General features: G+C 34.0%; 1 non-coding gene across 1 annotated transcript; it reads right to left on the bottom strand.

Moving 5' to 3' along the window:
• Nucleotides 1–13,013: 13,013 nt before the first annotated feature.
• LOC145637602 (small nucleolar RNA R71) lies at nt 13,014–13,120 on the bottom strand. The gene has a single exon (XR_014114367.1). It is a non-coding gene; the product is annotated as a small nucleolar RNA R71 (small nucleolar RNA).
• Nucleotides 13,121–17,021: the final 3,901 nt, after the last annotated feature.

The raw sequence follows: 17,021 nt of genomic DNA, 5'->3' as shown, positions 1-17,021 counted from the left end.
ACTCTTATACATACCGTCCAACTTTGGATTTTTAAGTTATTAATTTTAGTTATTAAACAACAAATTGAACTACTACTGCATGTTAACTATTTTTTTCAATTGCATGTTTTTCTCTTGTAGATACTCTTGACTGGTACAATACCACAAAGGATTCTTCAGGCTATTCTAAGTTTATTTCAAGAGAAGCCTTCTTCGACCCGTCAACTAAATATGATTATTTCCAAACTGCAAATTTGAAAGTCCAATTCAAAAGTGTCTTTGTTCTCAACAACGTTGATGGTTGAGATGTTTATAAACACCATCACAACAATAAATGCATACTCTTCATTTGTATTGGATTTCCTTACAATCATCGAGTATGTATTAGACGAAATAAGGTCTCTTACACAATGCAATACAAGGCACATTGCATTGTGTTATTTATTCCTTTAACGCTTTTTTGTAGAGTTGCATGGTTTTACCTTACTCTTAAAGTGAGGGTTTTACATGTAATTTGTCTTCATTTCTGTTGATTTGCAATTGTTATCTAATGAGAATATTGTATTTCATTCACATTAATCTAATATCATTATATTTCAATTAATCTTGTATGTGAGTATGACAAAAATCATTTGATGATGTTGAAATTATTACTTTACTATTTAAGCACGTACCACTACAAAAGGAGTATTGCATTGCCTCAACATTAACCCCTCAATGCCTAGGCAAGAGCATTAGCTAGTATATAAAATAAGCACATTTTTTGGACGCTTTTGATTTCACAATTTAATTTTTATTTTCCAATAAATAGTATCAAGAACATTATAATTATCTGGCATCTAAATAGCTTGCTACAAAAACACGAAAAAAATTATCATTCCTCAATTTTCAAAGCTAAAATATTATTTATCTCTCTCTGGTTTTGGATTTCACAATGAAATCCACATATTTCATATTAAGATCTTCACTTTTATTGCAATTCTCATAATTTTGATATGTCGCGAACCAATACAAAAATGACGATCACAAATATGCTTGATAAGAGAAATTTTAGTAAGGCTATTGCCAATTTGCCACTTTCATCTTAACAACCACTAAGACCCACAGAAGGGCATTGAAACTTCACCCGGGCAGCCGACATAGCTACACACAGCCACCACCAAAAAACTACAGCTGAAACCACCTTAAAACACCAATAAAAACTGATACGACGCAACCCAAAACAACAAATAAACAAACGCTACCAAATGCACCAATAAGAGACACCTAACCATACCAGAAAACTGCAGCAATAAACGCACCACAACTGCACCCAAAACACACCTGAAAATACCCTAAAAAATCGCTTGAAAACTACACCAAAGCGCACCAGAAACAGCCATAAAACGCACCAAATCCCCCTGAAAACTTACCTCAATGCCGCCAGAAACAGCCTGCAATTCACCTGACCGGAGAAGCTCACAGAAATAAAAAATGAGGATGGCTGATTAGTGACGTAAATTTGTTAACGTTAATACTCGAGAAAAAATTCAAGGTATATAGAAAATTTAAGGGAGTATATTCAAATACATTAGACCTCTAATTTGTACTTCGTATTACGTTACGAGTAATATTTTACTCTCTATCAAATAGTGTTTATATCGATGATTCTAGTGTAGTTGTCGACTACGGACGACTACGAATGACTATATTAAGATATTAAATCTAAACCGTTTATTATGTTTGTTGATTAATCTTAGCCTTTGAAATATTACATTTTTAAAAAATTTATAAAATCTAATTTACACGTCATATAAGTCATGACCAGTCAGCTAAATGTTGTTTGTTTTGTTACTTTTAGAGGGTAAATTTTTTTTTTTCTTTCAAATTATGATATTATAAAAAATAAAATAAAAAAAACCATCAAATTTGATATAAGTCGTTAAAAAAAAAAAATAAAAATAAAAAATAAAAAAAAAATACATATTTACAGCTTTATTCTCATGCTTCATCTCCATCATGATAGCTTCAACCTTATTCATTGGTGCACTTTATTTTCAACCTTAAACCTTTAACCTTCATTTAAAACTCATCCTTAAATTACCTAAGTATATATGAAATCAATAAATTAATATATAATCATCATAATTATTCTTCAATTTTAAGTTAAATAAACTCGAAAATTTTAATTAATTTCAGGGATTCTCTTTTTTTTTTTTTGAACGAAAATTAACTTCAGCGATTAATATAATCCATTTGATTATCTTTACAAACATTTTTTTTCTTAAAAATTAATGCATTATATTTTAGGATTTCATGTGTCATATTGATTAATTGACTATTTTTATATACTTTTCATTGTTGAATGTTAAAGTTCTCAAATATAGTATGCCATTGTTGAAGATGGAGCTCTCAATTATTATAATCGTAAAATAAGGTAAGAACATAATTTTAGGTAACATATTAGAATATATATTCAATTTTATTATAAAATAAAAAATAAATTAATTTTTTTTTGGAAGGGGCCTTATTTAGGGCCTTAGGGGAAGCAATGTATGAAAAAATAAATTAACTTAATTTTCTCCTAAATTAACTCTTTCCTGTCAAAAACAAAAAAAAAAAAAAAAAAAAAAAAAAAAAAAAAAAAAAAAAAAAAAAAAAAAAAAAAACTCTTGTTTATTTTGGGGCATCCGTAAGACTTGTATAACAAATTCTGGAATTCATCCTTTTTTTTTATTTTCTTTTGCAAGAAAATTCGAGAATTCATAATAGTTAAGTTAAGATGCTTCTTTTTTTTTTTTTTTTTTCAAAGAAAAGAAGCTGTAATTTTGAAAGAAACTAAAAAAACAAATTAATGTAATTTTTCAAAATTTGCTTTATTCCTTTACTAGTTTAGTCTCGTGCGTTGCACAGATTAATTAGATATTATTTGTTTAAAATAGCTATCAATATTCTTTATCCGAAAGAATATAACCATAATCTCTTTTTAATATTTTGAAAGAAGTACTGTATTTAGAAATTAGGAGGAAAAAAAATATATAATAGAAAATAAAAATGATGATGTCAAATATAGTTTTAGCGGGAAAAAATTTCATAAGAAGTTGACATGTGTCTCTTAATGATGTCAGCATGTTTTGTTTTAGTAATACTTAATAAATTTTTAATAAAATGATTTATTTCTCAAGTCATAAAAAATAATGTACCATTGGAGATTTGGAGATGCTTGATAAATTTTCATTAAAAAAATTAAGGATTGCCAGGTTAGCATATATTCTATGATTATATATCTAATTTATTTAGTATAAACCGTTAAAAAAAAGAAAGAAATTAGTTTTTTTTTTTAGGGGAAGAAAGAAATTAGTTAGTACAGTATATATTTTCTTTCCTTGGCTTTAGCAATCAGCCAATCAGTTGGAGAAACTATTGCCCCTTACCAGGTATAGGCCCCCCTGTCCAATACCCTAATAAAAAATTAATATTTGCAAATTAAAAAAAAAAGATAAAATAAAATTGGGGGGTAAAATGAAAAAGGGTTGGGTAAAAAAAAAAAGGAGGAGAGAGAAGTTACTTTCCCCCATTTAGTTGCTGCTCTTCCCGTGAAAAAACAGTCGATCGGCGCCGGTGGTGTAGCTGAAGGTAGCTCAGAGAGGGGAATTTGGCTAGAACTTCCACCTAAATTTGGAAATCCACCTTAATCGGGGTAAATAGTTGGGTAAACCATTTCTCCATGAAAAAACACTAGAGGATTAGACGAAGTTCTCAAAAATGGCATCATAGCTAGTGGCTATTCACCCGAGATCTGGAGGAGATTCCAAATATGGTGGCTATTGATCGAAAATCTCGAGGGAAAGTTGAGCTCCCTTGTGGAACGAAATTAAGCGCAAAGCTTTGATCTATTTCCATGGAATTTGCAAGCTTTTGTAGATAATATACAAATCAGGTAGGATGATTATTCATCTAAGCTTTGGATGTTTGGGGTTGAAGTCGACGACGAAAATTATTTGGCACTCATAACTATTATTGATTTTACACAGTTATTGTTAATTGTTATATTGTTATTTTTTATTAGTATACTGTTATTTTTATTAGTATACTGTTATTGGCTGATTAGTATAATTAAAAAGTTATTTTATTTATCTGTGAATCTGGGTTTATATGCTTTCTGTTTTTTTGGAAATTTCATGGGTTTGATTTAAATGTTATCGTTTTATAACTTGGTTTAGGTTAAGTTTGTACTGTTATTGTTAATTAATAAACTGTTATTGTTGATTGTATACTACTACTATTGATTTGTATACTGTTATTGGACATCCGATAGTGGTGGTGGTAAGGCGGTGCAATAATCTAAACCATCATGTAATTGATGAAGAAGATGATGATGATAATGGAGTTTTCTTTGGTTTTGGTGGTGGTGTTAATGGAGGAAAGCGGCAATGACAGATTGACAACAGTGGTGGTATCTTTTCCAAAAGTATGAGAGAGAAACTACTTTTTATTACTGTCAACTCATGTGGTAACTATTAATGAAGTTACTATCCAATATATGTTGAATGACAAATATACCCCCAGGTATTGGGCATGAGAGTCCCTACCTGGTAGTGGTCCATCATGCCTCATCATTTGAGCACTTGAGCTAATCTAGTTTGTTCCTTTTTTCTTTCCTTTTTTTTTTTTTTTTTTATGAACAAGCTCAGCAAATCTAGTTAGTCAACATTAGTGGCTAGGGTATTTTTACCCTACATAACTAGGCGGTCCCAAATGACTACTAGTTAGTCCCAAAATAAAATGCTAAAAAATATTCGTTTGTCTTTAATCGAAAGACTGTTATCTAAATTTATACACGCAATAATCTTATAGCAATTTTGTCTATTAGTCCTATTGTTTGCAACATAATAATATAACCTTGCATTGAAATAAACTCACAACTACTATATCATACATAAATTTCGCTTTAGGTATCATCAAACTAATTTTGGGTGTACACAACATACGAATCTTATTTGTTAATTAGAACAATTGACAAAGATAAAACTTGATTAAAAAATAGATCACAGTGTATAAAATATTTTTTTATTTTGGGTATAACTTAGTTATAATTGGATGTATCTAAAACGAAGTGGTTCAATTCGCTTTTATTTGTTTATTTAATTATTATTTATTTTTACAAAATATAGAAATATGAGATTATTTTGGATAATCACATCTGTTTTTAGTATTCTTGACTTAATTAATTACCACTGTATCTAACAAAGGTCTTATTAGCTTAATTGTAGTTCTGATTTAAGTAAAAATCCCGAATTTATATGTTGAAAATAGTTACTCGGCCAAAATATTATTACCTATTACACAACTATTCTTATTTAGAATGAGTAATCCCCTTATCTAAGATTAATTTAAGAATACATGAACGTAAACTTGAATGTACGCAGTACGTAACAATACTTAACATAATTAGGCAGTCACAAACGTCTACTAGTTAGTCCCAGCGCTAAAGATTAGTTTTCCTTTAATCGAAGGATTATTATCGAAATTCATACACGCAAGAATCCTAGCAATTTCGATTGTTTGTCCTATTATTATTCACAACGAAGGATTACTCTTGCGTAGAAAAAAAAAAAAACTCTAAACCCCTATAAAGCATACATACATATATTTCGCTTTTAAATATCCCAAATTTAATTTTCGACATACCCAAAATATTTAATTTTGGGCATATCCAATTTTTTTTTAAAAGTTAATTATATTAGAATGAATGACAAAGATAAGACTTGACCAAGACATAGATTATAGTGTATAAAATGTTTTTTAATTAGGGTATACCTAAGTTGTATTTGGGCGTACCTAAAAAAAAAAGTTTAAGGTTATTTAAGATAATCACATCCATTTTTAATACTCTTCACTAGATTTATTGCTACTCGATCTATCTATCTAACTAAGGTCTTATTAGTTTATCACAGCTCTTATTAAAATTGAAAAACCAATTTAGATACTGAAAATATAGCTGCTCAGCCAAAACATTATGTATTACATAACGATCCTTGTTTAGATTAGCAAACCACCTTATCATAAATTTATTTAGGGATCAAGAAAACATATATACTTGAGTGTACATAGTACGTAACAAATAACACAACTAGCCAACTATAATGTATGGCTGGTGCACCCGGGTGCACCATGCGCATGGTGCACCCGAAAAGAACATAAGGTATATTTAAAAGAACATGGGCAAAAAAAGAACATTATATATATTTATAAAGAACATGAGCATAATATGTTCTTTAAGTTTGATGATTATGTTCTTTGAGTTTGAACTATATGTTCTTTATATTATACAATATGTTCTTTATATTAAACAATATATTCTTTAATGTATGTACATTAAAAAAAAAAAAAAAAATCAATCACTCGAGTAACCAGAAAAAAGAACATGTTCTTTAATGTATAATCATGTTCTTTATGTAAATACTTTATGTTCTTTGGCTAGAGGTGATCAAAGTTAGAACGGCCCGACCCGATTTTGGACGGGTTTTGGGCAGAATTTTTTCGCCCCCAAAATCGAATCGGACCCGGCCCTTAAATATAATTTATTGGGCGGGTCTGGGAATGCGTTTTATGCATTTTAGTTGATTTTTTTACTCGACCCGAAAAGCACGCATGGCCGGACAATTTTGGGCACAAAAACTTCGGCCCAAAATTCGGCCCGACCCGAGAGGTGAGCTGATTTTTTAACCTTGGCCCGGCCCACCCAATGATCACCTACATCTTTGTCAAACACGAACATTGCATGTTCTTTTTTGTCAAATATAATGTTCTTTTTCAAACACGTTCAACACCTAAATAACCATGAAAAATAATATGTTCTTTTTGTAAAGACTTTATGTTCTTTGCAATGTCATGTTCTTGTCAAACACAAACATGTTCTTTTTCTAACACTAGCATGTTCTTTTTCTAACACTAGCATGTTCTTTTTTTTGCCCATGTTCTTTAAAATATGTCTAATGTTCTTTCCGGGTGCACCATGCGCATGGTGCACCCGGGTGCACTATACTATTTTCATTCCTACTAGGGGTCACATGACTAGTAGTTAGCCCAAAATACAACGCTATAGACTTGTTTTTTTTTTTTTTTTTTTTTTTTTTTTTTTTTTTTTTGTGAAATAGCTATGTTTGCTTTTAATCGAAGGACAATTCTCGAAATTTATAGACGCAAGAATCTTAGCAATTTCGTCTGTTAATCCTATTGTTTGCAACATATTAACTTAAAACTCACAACCCTTAGAGCATACATAAATTTTGCTGGCTTTTAGGAATCCCCAATTTAATTTTTGGTGTACCCAAAATTCGAATCTTACTATTAAATAAGGATGATTGACAAAGATAAGACATGGTTAAAACATATAGTTCAATGTACATAGTACGTAATAATAAGACATGACTAAAACATATACTTTAATGTGCGTAGTGCATAACAATAATTTTGGGCTTACTCAAAAGTTGATTTTTATTTGTTAATCAGAAAATTGACTAAGATAAGACTTGATTAAACATAGATCATGGTATATAAAATGTTTCCAATTTGGGTATACCTAAATTATATTTGGGAATACTTAATTAAAACAAAGTGGTTTAATACATCTTTTTAAAAAATCGAAAAGTATAAAGTTGTTTCGGATAATCACATCTGTTTTTAGCACTCTTGACTAGATTTATTGTAAATCCATCTAATCAAGATCTCATTACCTTAGGGCCTGTTCACTTTAGCTTAATATCAGTTCAGTTCAGCTCCAATCAGTTCAGTTTAGTTTAGTTCCAATCAGTTCAGTTCAGTTTAGCTCCAATCAGTTCAGTTCAGTTCAGTTTAGTTCCAATCAGTTCAATTCAATCTAGTTCCAATCAGTTCAGCTCCTAATTTTCTTCTCACTTAAAATATTCATTTCAGCTGAGTTCAGTTCAGTTCAGCTCCAATCAGTTCAGTTCAGTTCAGTTCAGCTCAGTTTAGTAAATGTGAACATGCCCTTAATTATGGTTCTTAGTAAATTATTAGAATAAGAATGACCGATTTTTAATGCTGAAAATAGTTACTTACCCGAAACATTAGTATCTATTAAATAACGATCCTTATTTAGATTGAGAGCCCCTTATCTTAAAAGGAATATGCGAAAATATATATACTTGAATGTACGTAGTACGTAACAAAGAAATAAAATAAGGCGGTCTCAAACGACTACTAGTTAGTCCCAAAATAAATCGCTAAAGATTAGTTTTCTTTTAATTAAAGGGTAGTTATCAAAATTCATACACATACAATTGAGACGAGTTAATATACATAGTACAATTTTTTTTTTTACTAAATATACAAATATTTTCAAGTGAATATGCATAGTCATCATATTCATCCGTCAATTTAAATTAGTTCGTGATATTGAAATCAATTTAATCATATGTATACAAATTTGGGTTAAAAAAACACATTATCTTATGATTTCGTGTTTAAGTTTTATCATTCATATGGTTTTGTGTTTCCTCCCAAAAAAAAAAAAAAAAAAAAAAACAAAAACAAAAACAAAAAAAAAAAATCATATGGTTTTGTGTTTAATTTTGATTAGTCATAAATTTTTGAGTAATCCGCCATGGTTGAAGTTGGGTGTTAGTTTTTGTTTATTAAGATGAATTTAAGGAAAAACAAATTATTGTGATTGATTATAGCCTTTTCGTGTTAGAGAGCGTTAGTTAATTTGGGGAAGGGAATTATTAAGGATATATTATGTATTTTAGGGAATATCTTTTTGATATCTTTGATGATAATATTGTATAACCGTATGGGTAGATTGCTTAAATTGTGGAATTGTTTTCTATCTTTTAGTTAGAATAAAATAGTATTGTAGTGTGTACTAATGTACTGTACTCTATATATTCACTTTATGAGTTTGAATGAGATATAGAGTTTTGAGATGAATTTATCAAGAATATTAGAATATATCAATATATATGTCTTAATTTTTTTCCTTATTGATTTTTTTTTCTATAAAATCAAATACTGACCATCAGAGAAAAAAAGAATACAAATAACGCTTATTTTTTAAAAAAATATAGCTTCTTTTTTTTTTTTTTTTAAAAAAAAAAAGGCTAAAATCACGAAAACAACTATTTCTGTTTTAGCTAAATATCTTTTTTATTTCCCTTTCAAAAAAAATTCTTGTTTTATTTTTTTTTTTGTCTTCAACCTAAAATCATGCCCATAGCTTCAACATTTTAACAATGGTAGATAATACTCATGAACTTATACTACTAATCAAATTTAAACACAAAATAATACGACAAAGCTAGAAATTAATCCCAAAATCATTAAATAAATATAAAATCAGAAAATTAATTCTTAACATTCAACAATGGCGTATTAATCTTGAAATCATATGATCAAATGTTAACACGAAATCATAATGTATATTAAGTGATTTTTTACACAATAATACTAATAAATAAATTGATTATAATTCATAAAATCAAAATAAATATAAGAATTTAATTTATTTAAAATTAAACCAGAATTATGATGAATAGACATTGGTTTTATTGATTTCATGGTTTTAAGTTGAACATGAAGGTTTTAGATGACATAGCACATAGGTTGAAGATGATTTTGAAAATCATATGAAGGTTATTTAAGTTTGATTATGAAATAGGTTGAGGATGAAATATTTATTATTTCAAAGATATTTTTATTCAATTTATAAAAGAAATAAACAAAAGCATTTGAACAAAAAAATTTATCCAAACAAGACTTAATGACTGTATTTTTGAGATGTCAATTTGGACGACTAGGATTACATAAATAATACATTAACGGTTCAGATTTAATATCTTATCATAGTCGACCTTATCATAGTCGACCGTAGTCGTCTGTAGCTGACGACTACGCTAGAATTTTGTGTTTATATATGGTATTTGAAATATCTTCAAGTTTAAAGTATAAAAAAATCGAAGTAATAAAGCCAATTCATGGTATCTAATATAATTTTCAAGTAATGCATATTACTTGTGACACTGCTTGTGACACTGGTGTAAAATTTACCACGGGAAAAACTACTTGTCTGACAAATTAAACGTTTGCTACGGTAAAAGAGCAACTTGTGGCACAAATGTAAAGTTTTCCACAGGAAAAGCGCTACTCGTGGCACAAGTGTGATATTTCCCACAGGAAAATAAATACCTGTGGCATAATTATTCTTCTTATTTAGTGTTTGTATCATAGTTCATTTTTCCCGTGGCTAGATGGAATGATGCCACGAATTTGGAATTCTCGTGGCATAATTAGTGGCACAAGTGATGATTTTTTTTAATGATTTTACTTTATTTTTCCAGCTATTGTTTTAAGTGAATTTATTTTAGTGACTTGACCTGAACTAACTCGACCCGAATTGACCTGACCCAAATTAACTCGACCCGATCCAGAATTGACCCTAAAATTGGTCCTAAAAATTGACCCTACCCAAACTAACTCGACTTGAACTAACACAACGAACCCGAACTTGACCTGATTTAAACTTAACCCGAAATGTTTACTCGAAACCCAAATTGACTCGACCCGACCGAAACCCGACCAATATTTGCTGACCCAACCCGACTTGTCCCAATTGGTTTGCCAGGTCTACTCATCTCTACGACACTTTATAGCAACCTCGACCTTTCCCTATCCCCGCAAACCCTTTTTGCAACTAATTATCATTCGTTTGCAACCCTCTTCTGCAACCACGAAACTGGAAAGGGATTGGGGGGTTTAGTAAGATTCCGACAAGGGTCGCGGATTGCGGGAAGGCTGAGGGTTTGTAGTCGACAAGGTGAGGGTTGCTGGAGCTTTTGTGCGGTTCGGTGGTGGTGGCTACAGCGTTTGTGCGGTTTAATGGTTGCGTTGTGGAGAATTGGTGGGGCTAATGCGGTGACTGATGTGTCTATTTTATATAGTATTTCACCCCCGTCCCTTGGTTATAATTAGTAGTGTTTTTGGCTCTTTTCAGCCACTTTTATTACTAATTGGTGTTTTATAGTGTTTTCGTAGATTTTGTTGACTTTTGCAAGGATTTACACTTTTAGAGTATTTTCCCGAGATATTTTAGACAAATCACGAACATTGGAGAAGCACGACCAAACTTTATGGCCCAGGACCGGTTAGAGCCATCGAACCGGTGATTAAGGGCTCGGAATAGGTGATACCGGGGCATTTGGACCGAGTAATCAAGACCCGAGGAGGAAACCCAGATTGGCCCGAAGAATTAGAGCCCAATCGTAGTCCAAATTGTGGCCCAAGAGAGCCGCCCGGCCAAAGAGGCTGGCGCCCGGAGGCGCGCCCGGCCGGGCGGGAGAAGCTAAGGTCGGCGCCCGGTGACATGCCCAGCCGGGCGCGAGATTCAACCTGAAGAGCAAAAAGGCGCTCCCGATCGGGCGCGTGTAATTATTAGAAGACGATTAGCGTCGTTTTAGTTTGTTTTAGTTTAGGATTTGTACAGAGTATAAATACTCCTCCGTAATACGATTTTAGCAGACCTATCTCTCTCTCTCTCTTACTCTTTCTTTAATCTCTTAATTGTTCTCTTAGATTCTCTCTCTCTAAAACCTTTGTTCTTAAATCTACTCTTAATTCCAGTTTTATTTTGGTAACGATTTCTCTTCTCTTAATCTTAGTTGTTTATTTTATTCCTTTAATCATGTCTTACTTTATTGCTTTGATTAGTTTAGTTTCTATAATGTGAGTAGTTTTCTTTCTAGGGTTTATGGGGATACATAAATAATATGAAGGGGTAATTTATTGTTGTTAATTATCAATGCTAGATTAATTTTCTATTGATTGATTTAATGCTCTGTGACTAGATTAGGCCTGATCTTTTATGCATGAGTTTGACAATATTAATTCGAGATTCGACAGATGAGAATTGATGTTTAGGTCTAGTTTCAATAGGCAGGTTAATTTATAAATGGTTAGGTCGAGATTCGAAAGATGAGATTTAATACTGGTAAATTAATTGTGTGATTATAATACGTAGCGAAAGCCCTTTATAATCTGATTAACATATGCATTGATGAATGATTATTATATCCAATTCTACCTTGGAATATTGTTTATTGGTGAACCTATGCCCTAGATTCCTTTTATATATTATTTCCTCCTTATTCTTAACCTTCGTAGTTTAGTTTCATACTCAACTTATATATTGGTTACCTAATAATCTAGATTATATTAGTTAATTAGGAATAGAAAGACTTGTTTCCCTGTGGAGTTCGACCCTTCTTCCCTATCTACTTTAGTTAGAGGACTTAGGTAATTACTTTTGATTAGGGAATACGACTTTACCCTGTCAAAATTTGGCGTCGTTGCCGGGGAAACGGTTTTATTTTATTTCTAATTATTTTTGTAATCTAGGTTATTTTCTCTTTTTTTGTCTCATAGAACGTTAGTTCTTTGAGGCAAATCTCATATTTGCTTTTAGTTTTTTTTTGTTTATGCCCAGGTGTTCCAGATCAGGGTACATCCCATTCGATCCTGAGATCGAACGATCTTTTCATAGACAGAATAATCTCTACAAGCAAATCCTGGCGGATTCTGGTGATAATAATAATAATCACCGCGATCCTCCAACTGGTTCTAGCGATTCAGAGGTATCATCAGACGCAGAATCAGAGATGGCGATTCCAAAGAAGCTTAGTGATTACTCACAACCAAAGCTTACAGATTTTCCACATCTCACCCCCACTCCGGCTCTTGATGGGGTACAATTCGAAATTAAACCTCAATTTATAACGATGATAGAGGGGAAGCAATTCAGTGGAGCCAAGGGTGAAGACCCAAATCTTCACATTGCCGACTATTGTCAATATTGTAATACCATCAGGCAAGCCGGGGTCACTCAAGACCAAATCAGGGAGATTCTCTTTCCTTTCTCTTTAACTGGAAAAGCTAAATTGTGGTTTAATAGCTTAAATAGAACTGCACTTGGTATAACTGACTGGGAAACTCTTGTTTTGAATTTTTATAACAAGTATTATCCTGCAGAGAGAACAGCCGTACTACGGAGTGCGATTCAGAACTTTGCCCAAGAAGCCGATGAATCTTTATATCAGGCTTGGGAGAGGTTCAAGGACTTACAAAGAGAATGCCCCCACCATAATTTAGCACAATGGCAGTTAATCCAAGCCTTTTACAATGGCATTGGAAATTCTTCTAGAATAATTTTAGATTCTGCAGCTAGTGGGAGATTTATGAATCTTAATGTTGATGATGCAGTTCAGGTTATTGAAGATATGGCGATACATAATTCCCAATATGGGAATCCTAGAGGATTTGCTAACAAGGGGAAACATAGTGTTGACTCTGTATCCTTTTTGCAAGCTCAACTGACCTCTATCTGCCAAAAATTAGATAATCTGAGCACTGCTAATGTAGCTAATGTTTCTGCAATTAATAATAATTCTAATGAGGCTTTCTGTGAAAATTGTGGTATTATAGGTCATTGGGAACAAGATTGCAGGAGCTCCGTGGAGCAAGTTAATGCCTTTCAAGCTTATAGGCAAAATAACCCATACTCCAACACCTACAACCCTGGGTATCGGAATCATCCGTACCTTTCCTACCGAAGTACCAACGTTCAAAATCCACCACCACAAGAACCACAGGCGCCACAGCAACAACAACAGAAATATTATCATCCCAATGCTGGCCAGAAGAACCAACCACAACAACCCTCCTCATCTTCCGACCTTCTCTGGTGGAAATTAGAGCGATGTTGGTTAATATGCAGAAGCACATGGAGAGTAGAGATGCGACAATTGATTCAATTCTAGCGCACAATAAAATTGTAGATAATCAAATTGCGCAACTTTCCGCTACTCTACAAGCCCGCCAGCAGGGAGCTCTGCCGGCACAGCCGACCAGGCCTACGGATCAAGCATATGCAATTACTATAAGGAGTGGTTCAAACTATGAAGGGCCCCATATGCCCAGATTTGATGAACCTGTTTTATTAAATAATGCTAATCTTGATTCCATTAAACCTGACGATGTAGCTAATAGCCCTGCAGCGCTAAAGGATAATACTAACATATCAAATTCTACATTGCAGGGTACGACACTAGAGAAGGTGGCCACTCTAAATAAGAACAATGCTCCAAGGCCAATTATCAAACTTCCATTCCCCAATCGTCAATTGAAGACAAACTTGGATAAGCAGTTTGGTAAGTTCCTGGAGATGGTAAAAGATTTAAAGGTAACATTTCCCTTCATTGAATTAATCACACAAATTCCTTCATATGCAAAATTTATGAAAGAAATATTGACAAGGAAAAGGTATATTAGTGACGTAGAGACAGTAGCTTTTACTACAGAGTGTAGTGTCGTACTTCAAAATAAGTCTCCACTTAAATTAAAAGATCCGGGTAGCTTTTCTATCCCTTGTCATATAGGCAATCTAATGATTGATAATGCATTGTGTGATTTGGGTGCTAGTGTTAGTGTCATGCCATTATCTGTGTGTTCCAAGTTGAATATGGGTAAATTAAAAGCTACTAATATTACTCTACAAATGGCCGACCGTTCTTTCAAATACCCCTTAGGTGTTTTAGAGGATGTCCCCGTTAGGGTAGGTAAATTTTATATACCTGTTGATTTTGTCGTTCTTGATATGGCTGAGGATATGCAAACCCCAATTATTTTGGGTAGACCATTCCTTAACACTGCAGGAGCAATCATAGATGTGAGAAGTGGTAAGTTAACACTATCAGTAGGGGATGATAAAATTGTTTTCAATCTTAATAATACCCCTAAAAGCCTCATGACTGAGGAGAAATGTTTTAGTGTTAATGTGGTTGAGAATTATTCTAACAAGCCCCAAGCTCTTGAAAAAGATCCCTTGGAGGCGGTATATTTTGTGTTGCATCCTTTTCAGATGAGATAGACAAATGGCAGAAGGAAGTCGATGCAATAGAAAGATCCCTCTACACTGTTGGTCTTGGTTTTGATGACGAAAAGGTGGGATCAATCAAGCAAGTTGTGCAATTTGAGCCCACGATAAGTGTTCCGCCAGATCGAGTTGCAAGTGTTGAACGCAATGACAATTTGAAGCAACCCTCGATCAAAGAAGGATCTTTGGTGCGTAGCATTGAAGAACCCCCAATCCAAGTCAAGGAGGATCCACCAGACAAAGTGAATTGGCGCCCCACAGGGCATGTCATGAAGCCGCGTCGTAGCCAAAACACCGCTAGACCGGGTGAGAAACCGCCCGATCAAGCGTTAGGCCAAGGGTCCTAATCCTTGATACTTGGTAAAAAGGTCGTGCGGGACCTAGATAAACCAGCGCTTTGCGGGAGGCAACCCGTATTTTTAATGCTTTTTAGACTAGTTTTTCTTTTTTTTTTTTTAATGCGAGGACAGATGAGGGAATTTAACGCGCTTTATGAGTTTTTGTACAGTTTTGAAGGAAAAGAGTTAGCCAAAATTTGAAGAAAAGAAGAAAATCATAATTTCGATTATTAGCCTCTGGCCCGATCGGGCGAAGCTCGCCCGACCGGGCGCGAGAGCTAGGCTTTTAATTCGAGTATTTCCACCCCGACCGGGCAATGGGCGCCCGACCGGGCGCGAAACTCGTCGTATACGGACATATTTGTCCGCCCAATCGGGCGACTCACGCCCGACCAGGCGCGAGAATTGACGCAATTCGGGCATTTAGATCGCCCGATCGGGCGAATGGCGCCTGACCAGGCGCGAGAGTAGCACAGATTTTAAAAAATTAGATCGCCCGACCGGGCGCGACGCCCCGACCTCCTTTCTTCTTCTTTTTTTTCTTCGTCTCTTTCTCATTTCACTCACTTCCTCCATTACTTTCTCTGTCTAAAACTCAAATTCTCTCTACCTTCTCTCTAAGTTTCCTCCTTCATTTCTCACCCAAATCCAAAACTTTGTACATATTTTCGATCCCCTCTTCATCCTCTACATTTCTACACCAAAATCTTCAAGTTCCAATCAAATAATTTTTAGACCCATTTCATAAAAATCTCAGAAATGGCGGCAAAGAGGGCAAGAACACTTCTAGGGGGAAGCTCAAGCTCAAGTCAGCAATACGACCCGGCGTTGCAACTACCGCATTGGCCGACGATCAAAATAGCAACCCTGGAACAGAAGGAAAAGCTAGAGCAACTCTACGGGCGTGAGGTAATTCCTTCACGGTGGTTACACCGCCCTACTCTAGAAGCATTATAATTAGGTTTATATGATTATGTTAGGAGATTTTTTAACAATATTGGTATGAGGAAATTCTTTGATATGCACTATGCCACTTATCGTGAATTAACCTGTGAGTTTCTTTCCTCTTTGCATGTTCATAGCCATAAAAATGGGCCAAAATTGATTTTTAGGTTAAATAATAGAAATATTACTTTAACTTTTGTTGATTTTTGTAAATTGTTTGATTTGGAACCTGATTTGCCTCACCAATGGCATGCTGAATACAAAATGGATGATATTTATATTGCTTTGACTAGTTTGTCGGCGCCTAACGCCCAACATGCTAGTGCTAAACCAATCCATCACCCCGTTCCTAAAGTATGGCAAAGATTTGCTGGTGTTAGCTTTTTAGGTAGGAACGAGCCCCATAACTGTCAGACCAATGAACTTGCTGTTATTGGCCATTATGTGTTCGGATTCGGGAAGCTTAACATAGCTAGGTATATCATCCATCACTTAGCTAGGCATGCTACGACTAGTAACACCGCTACTACCCCCATCCGTCTAGGAGGCCTTATCACTAGGATAGCTATTAAGAAGGCCGGTTTTGTAGAGGCTAGACCCCACCAGATGACCAACTGTGGACCTGATACCTACATGACCACTAGGTACCTAGAGGAGTTGGGTTGGGTACGATCGGATGGTGAGGAGACACCCCACTGGTGTATTAGGACTGGGAGCGAGCAGCCTTTGCCCATCTTTCCCCTACCTAGTCCTGACTTGACCGCCTTTCCCCCAGGGCAACCGTCCTACACATATGATCTTTTAGTTGCCAACGCTAGGGGGCAAGCACCACC

Source organism: Chenopodium album, chromosome 6, assembly GCF_948465745.1.
Source record: "Chenopodium album chromosome 6, dcCheAlbu1.1, whole genome shotgun sequence".
NCBI classification, from domain to species: Eukaryota; Viridiplantae; Streptophyta; class Magnoliopsida; order Caryophyllales; family Amaranthaceae; genus Chenopodium; species Chenopodium album.
This window is presented reverse-complemented; position numbering and strand designations above follow the sequence as displayed.